The sequence below is a fragment of the Sceloporus occidentalis genome, unplaced genomic scaffold, assembly GCF_023333645.1.
Source record: "Sceloporus occidentalis isolate IW3139 unplaced genomic scaffold, rSceOcc1.0.p SCAF_13, whole genome shotgun sequence".
Lineage (NCBI taxonomy): Eukaryota > Metazoa > Chordata > Lepidosauria > Squamata > Phrynosomatidae > Sceloporus > Sceloporus occidentalis.
Genome location: NW_028316993.1, coordinates 4375591 through 4385736, shown reverse-complemented (window position 1 = coordinate 4385736; position 10146 = coordinate 4375591). Strand labels below are relative to the sequence as shown.

General features: G+C 45.8%; 1 protein-coding gene across 1 annotated transcript in view; it reads left to right on the top strand.

The window, feature by feature from the left end:
• Positions 1-2266: 2266 nt before the first annotated feature.
• Positions 2267-10146, top strand: part of LOC149304644 (uncharacterized) — a 39232-nt gene continuing 31352 nt past the window's right edge. The window contains exon 1 of the mRNA XM_089478407.1: positions 2267-2883. The gene's annotated coding sequence lies outside the window, so the exon portion shown is untranslated. The remainder of the gene's footprint in view (positions 2884-10146) is intronic.

Genomic DNA, 10146 nt, shown 5'->3' with positions numbered 1-10146 from the left:
AGGCGTAAGAGCCCTGCAGTTTTTCTTTCCTTCTGTTCGGTCCTAGAGTTTGGGAAAGGAAGTCTCTTTGTTGGGGCTCCTCCGTTTTCTCCCACGCATTGTGTATGTGTGCATGCGCAGAGGCCAGCCAAGGAGATGGGCCCAGGGCTCCACATTCCCAGGTCCATCTGGAATGTATTTACACAGAGGCCGACAACGTTGCCGTCTTGCGCAGGAGAGGACTCGAGATACGGGAGTTATATTCAATTGGCCAAACTTTGCGGGAGTTGAGTTCAGTTGGCCAAACTTTGCTTTGGCTTTGCTGTGGCCTAGGTCAAGAGTCCCAGATGCAAACCAGAGCTGCTTCTGTTCATGCTGCGGGGCTTGTATTATCCCAGAGAAGGCACAGACCTGTGGGCTCACTGGCTCAGCCACTATGCTCCATCCACTATCCACTCCATCCATCAGCTGCGGTGCTCCTCTTTGGACATGTACTCCCTTACCACTAGGCTTCTTCTATCATTTTGCAGAATTGTTTTATATGGCTGCGCTTCACTCCTGAAATTAGAGATGACCCAGGAGTTTGATGGTTATGTCAAGAATTGGCTAGAAAGTGGGAAACTGTCTTATTTTGGACTGCAGCTTCCAAAATTCTGGGTGCCGCAGTCCAAAATGGGAATATTTCCAAAGCACTGGACTTGATGGTAGTCACTTGAAAGATCAAGGAGCAAACAAGCCTAGAGGCATGGGCTTGGGAGTAGATTTTAGGTGGGTCATAAAAACTAGTAAAAGATCAATTTGGGGCAGGGAGGGTTAGAAATGTTAGCCCAGCAATGTTGCAAAAACGTTAATGATTGAAGGAACTGGAATAAGCCTTCCGCCCCTTTAGTCTCCTTTAGGGTTGGCTCTTTGAGTTCATAACCATTTTGGACAGGCCACAGAATCTTTGACCCTCCAAGTATTTTGGACGACAGATCCCACAATTTCTTCTGGGAGTTGAAGTCCCAAATGTTATATGAGCAAAGGTACATACCCGCCCATCAGCCCCAGTTTGGCAGGGACAGATCCGATTCATTCTGCACCGTCCCACTTTTCTGGCTGCTTTGAAAAGGTCCAGGTTTTTTTCTTCTCCTCCCACTTTCGCCCTCAGCTGACTTCACTTGTTGCAAAGTGAGCTTAAAAGTTTGCAAAAGTAGCTTTCACTTTCCTTTTGTCCATAAGAGAAATGTTGTTGTTCTTGTTTGCACTGCCCTTTGTATATGAAATGACAGCCAAGTAATGTCAATTTGAACAGAGGTGCCAAAAATGATGACTCCAAAGCTGACCATGGTGGACTGGGTACTGTCTTTAAGCACTATAGTTAGTGCAAGTAGCAGTAGTAGTAGCAGCAGTAGTAGTAGTTGTTGTTGTTGTTATTATTATTATTATTATTATTATTATTATTATTATTATTAACCAGGGGTCTATCCAAAACTCCCATAGCCATGTTTGTGAGATCCAGTATGGTGGAGTTGTTTGAGAATTGGACTAAGATCCTAGGGCATCCGTTCTCAACCTGTGGGTTGTGACTCCTTTGGGGGTCAAACAACCCTTTCACAGGAGTTTATCAGACAATGGAAATTGGAAGTATAATCCAATGGCAATCCAAACGCAATCATGGGGTTTAATGTTATTGCGTGAGAGGTGATCACACACAATTTTGGGCAATAGCAAACTATTATTGGGGAATGGGAAGCCAGTTTGAACGCAATTTGCATTCACGTAAGTTCGCTGAACTAGCGAATTCACGTGAATGCGTTCTGGCCCCACTTTCTTTTCATTCGAAATTAAGAGAAATTCCTCCTGTGTGATAAACTCCATGGGGGTCACCTAAAACATTTTTTCCAATAGATCTTAGGAACCGAGACACCACACTTTTATGGTTGGGGGTCACCACAACATGAGGAATTGTATTAAAGGGTCGCGGCATTAGGAAGGTTGAGAACCATGGTTCCAGGAGACCAGGGTTCAAATCCTGGCTCAGCACACTCTCAGGCACAGAAAACCCCACAATAGGTCCACCTTCGGGTCCCCATAAGTCAGAAACAACTTGAAGGCGGCCAAGAAGGACAACCCAAGTTTCTGCCAGGGTTGGAAGCCAAGATGGAAGGCCCACCAAGCCACCTGGGACACCCACCGCAAAAAGAAACCTGGGGGGCTCTGATTTTATTCTCTTTCTCCAATACAGGGCAAAGCGGATGCAGGGATTCCAAACCTGGGAAGCAAGGAGTTAAAGCACGAAACCAGACCCCCCTCCTTGGAGCATCTGCCTACGAACAGGAAACCATCCAGCAGAAGGAGACTGTGTGAGAGAATGTGATTCTCCTCCTCCCCTGCCTCTGGTACATTTCCCTTTCGCATCCATTTGCTACTTCTCCTATTCTAATCCCATACACTTTCTTCCCACCCTCTTTCTCTTTCTCTTGACTTCACCCCATCAACCAGCATTTTCCATCTCTCCCCCCAGTTGCTGGGATCTCTTTCTGGGATCTGTTTGCTTTCTTTCCAGCGGCCAGTGGTGTGCAATGTCTATGGGTTTTGTCCATAGATTTTGCAAACCTCTTCAGCCCCCCAACTTCTCCCGAAGCCCAGCATTTGGAAGAAAAGACTTGGGAGGTGGAAGAAGGGGCTGAAGCAACAGGGGTGGCATTAGAGGGCTGGTTTAGGGGGCTCTCCTTCCTCTGTGCCATGCCCAGGCTTTGCGGCTGAATTTTTCAGATCACAGACCACAATGTTGGATTGCCATCCCTGGCCACTATTGTCTCCTACCTAGAGATGCTTTGGATGGTTGACTGTGGAGCCATCGTCTTCTAAGCCTGTCCCTTACTCACGAGGAGACTCCACCATTTCTGCCCAGGGCCAAAGGTGAGTTCCTGGATCCTTTTTTTTTGGGGGGGGGGGTTTGCTTTTCCATACAAGAAAGAAAGGCGTTGAGATTGCAAGGGGTTTAACAGGGTGAAGGGGCTAAGACCCCTTAGCAGAACCTACTCCCAAGGAGAGTTGTAGCCTCTGATGGGATGGAGGTCTTAATCCTGGGACAGATGGGTGTTTAAATAGAGAGGTATGTCTTAGAGCATGTTCAGAGTGCGTCTCTCTCACACACGTACAACAGACACAGACAGTGTCAGCTCTCATACCTCTGGACTCAGTTAGGATTCAATCAATCAGAGATGTCTTTAGAGCATGATCAAAGTGCTTCTCTCTCTCTCACATACACACATACACACAACATACATAGACACCCACAGTGTCAGCTCTCATACTTCTGGGCTCAGTTAGGATTCAATCAATCAATCAATCAATCAGTCAGTCAATCAATCAATCAGAACTATCTTTAGAGCAGAGTGCTTCTTTCTCTCACATACACATAACATACATAGACACCCACAGTGTCAGCTCTCATACTTCTGGGCTCAGTTAGGATTCAATCAATCAATCAATCAATCAGTCAGTCAATCAATCAATCAGAACTATCTTTAGAGCAGAGTGCTTCTTTCTCTCACATACACATAACATACATAGACACCCACAGTGTCAGCTCTCATACTTCTGGCCTCAGCTAAGATTGAATCAATCAGTCAATTAATCCATCCATCCATAAGAGATGTCTTTGGAGCATGTTCAGAGTGCTTCCCTCTTACTATCACACACACGCACCGTGCACAGACACACACAGTGTCAGCTCCCACACCTTTGAGCTCGGCTAAGATTTAATTAATTGATTGATTGATTGATTGATTGATTAACTGGAGATGTTTTAGAGCACACAGTGACATGACTTGCTCCCCAAGTGAGTGCCTACAAGGAGGATTTTGGCCTCTTCAATAGAAAAAGGTGCTTTGAGCATGTTCAGAGTGTTTCCTGTCTGCCTGCACGTGAGTGTCAAAACATATTCCTATGTTGTTGTGTGCCTTCCTTTCCAACTTATGGCAACCCTAAGGCGACTTGATCACAGGATTTTCTGGGGCTGAGAGTATGTGACTTGTCCAAAGTCACCCAGTGGGTTTCCATGGCCAAGCGGGAATTCGAACCCTGATCTCCAGAGTCATAGTCCAACACTCAAACCACTACACAACACTGTCTCTATTTCCATGCTAATGCTTGTAACAAAAATTGTAGCCTTCTCTCAGAAAGGGTCTTAATCCTGGGTAGGTAATTGTTTAACTAGGAGAGTAAATAGAGCATGTGCAGAGTGCTCATCTCTCTCTCTCTCTCTCTCTTACACACACATTTAGTGTCAGCTTCCACATATCTGAATTCTGTTAGGAGTTTAAAAAGCTTCCAGGATACTTGAAGTCACAGTTAAAAGTGCATCCTTCTTTTGTTGCCTCTGACAAAGCTGGCTGCAGTCCACAAAAGATCAAAGTGAATAAAACTTGTAATACATATTTTTAAACAGATGACACAAAGAAAATGCCATCCTTTGTTAGTGTGTGTTGTTTACTTATTCATTTTATTGTGCTATAATCCTGCTTGAGAAATGGCACTTGAGGCATCTAAAAGCATCAATAGGAACAAATGAAAGGATGAAACCATTAATCGATAATCAATGATTAACGAAACTAAGTCCTCTTGCAGCTGCAAAATAAATTCCTGCACAATGGGTTAGTTTGGAGCTGGTTAACAGATGCAACTGGAATTGCAATTAAGACTGCTGAGGTCCATTTCAGACTTGAGAGAGGGGAGAAAAAATACTCTGTACATGCTCGGAGACTAGGCAGACAGATGGCTGTATGTAGCACAAGGCCTGGACGTTGTTGCTGTTGTGTGTCTTCAAGTTATTTCTGATATATGGCGACCCTAAGGCAAACCTATCATGGGGTTTTTCTTGGCAAAACATGTTCAGAAGGGGTTCTACTTTGCCTTTCTCTGAGGCTGAGAGTGTGTGACTTGCCCAAGGTCACCCGAGCCGGCCGAGTGGGTTTTCGGTGGCCAGGCAAGGAATCGAACCCTGATCTTCAGGGTCCTGGGATGCATCAACGCTGCAGAAATAATGCAGTTTGCCCCCACTTGAACGCCATCCTATAGCATCCTAGGATGTGTAGTTTGGCAGAGAAGGCCAAAGACCTTGCAAAACTACAAACCCCAGGATGCCATAGGATGGAGCGACAGCACTTAAAGTGGCGTCAAACTGCATGGTTTCTGCAGTGTAGATGCATCCCTATTTCAACACTGGGACCATTACACCCCAGAAAGTATGGAAGAAAGGATTGTAAAGCAGGCTGGGGATGAATGCAGTTAATAATCTTCTTTTTCCTCCTTACGCCTTTGAACCAAGGAGCATTGCCTTGAAGGAAAAGTGCTTCCTAGGATTCCTCCCTGACAGCTTTAATCCTCAATGTTGCTTAATATTTTTGGTGCCAGGACTCCCCCAGAAGCCCTTGACATCACATTCAAGCCTTTTTCTCTGGATGCTTGTAACGTTCATCGCCAATTTCTGGGGCTGGGCTTTTGATATTGGCCTGGTGAAGGGAAAGGCACTCTGCACATGATCAGAGACATGGTTTTCATGGGGTGGAAAAGTTTATTCCAAGCATAAAGCAACTTAGAAGGTCAACACACGTTTCAAAGCCCATTTAACTAGTAAGAAATATCCCGTATTGCCTTGGGGGGAAAGTGGCATTGGAAATGGATCCTGGGCCAAAGGAAAGATTGTGAAGTTTTGTCCCTTTCTTGCTTTCATTTACTTTTAGGCTGAGTCTCGCATCCATTTAGCCCTTCTTTTGCCACCGATTCTCATGCATCTTCGTACAAACACTGCTAAGGCTGGGTTAATTTCTCTGTCCTGCTTTTTGGCTCCATCCTTATCCATATTTCCTGCAACTTCATTGCCACTGAACTCTGTGGGACTTTTCCCAACCAAGGACTTTGCAGCTGAATTGCCCAGCTGTTCTTGCTATCACCAATGGAAAAGATGGATTTTTGCATTCCTGATTTCCATGGACAGAGGTCATCCGGGGTTCCTGATGTGTTCCGGAGTCTCCGGCACAAAAGCAATCATTCTTCTGGATTCATTAATCTAGAATCGGAAGGACGTGGCTGTATATATCTGTGGTCCTGGGTGAGGATTATATCATGAGCGTCCATTTCCTCTGATCCCATTCATGATACAAGAAGAGTATTTGTTTTTCAGAGCAGTTATGTGAATGCACAACCTGTAGGGTTGGTATAGCAAAGTGGGCCAGTTAACCAGCTTGGATTTAGTTCTGTGCACATGAAGTGCACAGTATAGTAGCAGACCAGGGTTGAAATCCCCACTTGGCCACAGAAACCCCCTGGGTTTCCCCCTTAGATGAGTCACACACTCTCAGCCCCAGAAAACCCTGTGATAGCTATGGCCTTAGGGTTTCCATAAGTCAGAAATGACTTAAAGGCGCACAGCAACAAGGGCAACAAAGCCAGCATGGTGTACTGATTTTGGTGTTGGACTTAGGACCCTGGAAACCAGGGTTCAAATCTTTGCTTGGCCATGGAAACCCGCTGGGTGAACTAGGGCAAGTCACACTCTCTCAGCCCCAAGGAACCCTGCAATAGGTGTGCCTTAGAGTTGCCATGGATCGGAAACAACTTGAAGATGCACAACAGCAAGAAAGCCAGGAGACACACGCCTTAAATAATGACTTGGCTAGGCTTTGTGTGAAGTATTGTTTCTGCAGTTGGTACTGGAAGAGTTTCTCACATTGGTTCAGCCTCCAGGAATTTTGCGCTAGGAAAGCCCCTAGAGATCAATGGCTAAAATAATGTGTCATCACTCCTTTCTTTCTTTCTTTCTCTTTTTGGAAGTTAGCAGGAGGAAAGAAAGAGGATCTCTAGAAAAAAATGATATACTGTATACCAATGGCTTGAAAGTCTCTAGTCTGAAGCAATTGGAACAAAGGGAAAAGGAATGCATTTGCACCGAATGGCATTCTGCAATATCTTTTGGGGTCGAGGGAGAGATTTTCAACAGAGGAAGAGTGCATTGAGCTTGAAGGCAACCGTAGGAAATTGTGATGCAGAGATGGCAAAAGCTCCTTGTTCTGGCCAAGGCTGTGGATTCGGGAGTGGAGATTGCTTTTTGGAATGGATGGGAGGCAGCTTTGGAAACAAAAGGAGAACATGGCTGTGAGGAAGGGGTGTGGAGTGGAGAGGAAGCGGGCTGCAAAGGTGTGACGAAACCTGGCATGTCAAGGGAGGGATCTAGAGCTGCTTGGCTGGGTGGGCCATCACAGGCGCTGGAAGGATGTGGGGCAGAGGGGTCACTTCTTTCCCTCTCCTTTAATATCCATGCATCAGCCATTCCTCATAAGGTTTATCCTGCATCACTATATTCTGTCTCTCAGTTAGTACATGCAGCAAGATCCTGCATAACTTTACTTGGGAGTAAGATCTTACATGGTGGTATTTAGAGCCAGCATTGTTTGAGCGTTGGACTATGACTCTGAAGATCAGGATTCGAATCCCCGCTCGGCCGTGAATTTGGGTGACCATAGACAAGACACACGCTCTCAGGAGTTTATCACACTGGGGCTAATTTGGGCATTAAAGAGAGAATAAAGTCCATTTAAAGCATCCAGCGACTAAAGCGAAAATGACAGGTAATTGCACCAATGATTATCACGCGCAATTGCGCAAATAAAGTGATGTCAGAAATGCATTGCTGCTCAAATCCTGAAAGTGAAAAGATGTGCGCATCAGTGCTTCTTTGTGACCCCTTTAATGGCGGGTGCGTGATATCATTTTGCGTAATTACGTGATTTTTCTGGGATATTCGCGGGATAAACTCCCGATCTCCTTCGTGTAATAAACTCCTCAGAGTTGTGGGGGAATGTGGGGAATGTGATCCCAGCGAATGAAAGGCTTCTAGTTGTGTGAGTGATTTTCAGTGCAATGCTAGAAATTTAAGTACTGGAGGAAAATTTCAGCAGTGGGGCAGAATTGAGGGACACTGCCCTCATTTTGATCCTTCCTCCCATAACTGCACCCCTGAACTTGGGTCAAGTTTCACTGAACATCATGCTGCTGCTTTTGGCCATGCTAGGGTCTCTGGTTTGTGTTTCAGCCACACTGGATATGTGGCGCATAACCAGAGACATTGTGGTCTAGTTGGGGGGGGCGGGGAGAGATGGCCGCCAAATGAATTGCAATGTGGCTGGTAGTTGCAAACTGGATTTGGATTTTACCTTCAGACATGCTGCTCTCATCACTCATCTGCCAGGCTGTGTTTGAAAGCTTGCATTGGCTGCCTGCCCTCCTGTCTCCCCAAACAATGAACCTTTCAGGAGTGTCTGCATACTTCCAACGCTCCTTTCAAAACAAGGCCCTGAAACTGCTTCTCTCCCCCATAAAAAAAAAACCATTCATCCTTTCATGTTCAAAGACCGGCTCCTCATTCTCCAGCTGCAGTTATGTGAGAGAGTGTGTTGTATGACTTCGAGTCGTTTCCGACTTATGGCGACCCTAACGTCAACGTAAGGCAAACATATCATGCATGCCAGAGGTTTCTGACTTATGGCAAACCTATCATGGGTTTATTTTTTGGCCAGATTTGTTCAGAGGACGTTTGCCATTGCCTTCCCCCGAGGCTGAGAGAGTGTGACTTGCCCAAGGTTGTCCAATGGGTTTCATGGCTGAGCTGGGAATCAAACCGTAGTCTCCAGAATTGCAACCCAACACTGGTAGGAAATAATAATAATTTGCACATATTTAGAGTAGAGAAGTGAAGCGCTCTGTCAAAAAACTTCCCAGAATCCCCCAGCCAGCATGTCCCCTTTTAAGACTCTCGGAATCTATATCTATTCATCTGTCTCCATCTGAATCCATCTATCCACCTTGTTGCTGGGTGCCTTCAAGTCATTTGCAACTTATGGCAAACCTATCATGAAGTTATCTTGGCAACATTTGTTCAGGAGAGGGTTGCCTTTCCATTCTTCTGTGGCTGAGAGAGTGTGACTTGCCCATGGTTACCCAGTGGTTTTCCAAGGCTGAGCAAGGGTTTGAATTCTGGTCTCCAGAGTCCTAGTCCAATGCTTAAACCACTACACCTCACTGGGGGTGCATGTATGCGGTAGAAATAATGCACGACTTTAACTGCCATGGCTCCATCCTGCACAATCATGGGGTTTGTAGTCTTGTGAGGGAAAGAGCACTCTTGGCCAAAGAAGTCTAAAGACCTTGTCCAACTGCAAATCCCAGCTTTCCATAGGATGAACTTGCAGCACTTCAAGTGGTGTCAAGAGTGTACTATTTCTGCAATGTTGATGCATCCTGGCTCTCATGTATTCATGTATACCCATCTATTTCAGTGGTTCCCAACCTTTGGTTCTCCATTTGTTTTGGATGTCAGCTCCCAGAAGCCTCAGCCAACAGTGAGGAATTATGGGTGCTGAAGTCCAAACCATCTAAGAACGTTTGGAAACCATTGATCTATATCCACCCACCCATCCTTTTATCCATCTATTTATCTGTCTATCCATCCAGATATACTTTGCCTTTCCCCCCCCATAGTTGGTAAAATCCAGACTGGCTTTTTGCATCGCTCTGGGGTTTTCCGGTAGCTTCCAAAGTTAACTAGGTTCATCCCCGGTCAGGACATCTTTGCAACAGCAAACCACTAAATGCAGAAAGCAAGGAAATCCTCTCTCAGGTTGTGCAACCTACTTCCCAAAATCTTCCTCGCATGCAATGGCCACGCGAACTGCGAATTGCGGTCTGCTTTCCTCCCTGAGCCATGGAAACTTCAGGGTACCCATGGAGAAAAAGTGTCACAGAAAAATTAGGTCGTGGAGGATTCTGGGATTTGTAGTCTTTCCCCTCCAAAGATATACTGTCCAAGCTCAGCTGTAGGGGCAGAATCTGATGAGGTTTATCTCCAGTAATGCACTGCTGGTTTTGGTCAAGGGTGCTCCATAACCTGGAAGATGAAAGTGGAGACCTGCCATCCTCCCTTGCCTTGTTGAGCGGTGGTCCTAAGGCTTCTGTTTATAGAGGGCTTAAGCTACATACGTTTTTGCTGCCCTGCAAATCTCCTGCTGGGAAGAGAAGGGAGACAAGAGGATGGGAGATGGGGGTAAATGTTTACGGAGCCAAATCAAAGGCAAGTCGGCCTCTGGCTCTAACTTCTAGCCTCACCCTCTGCAACATGGATCT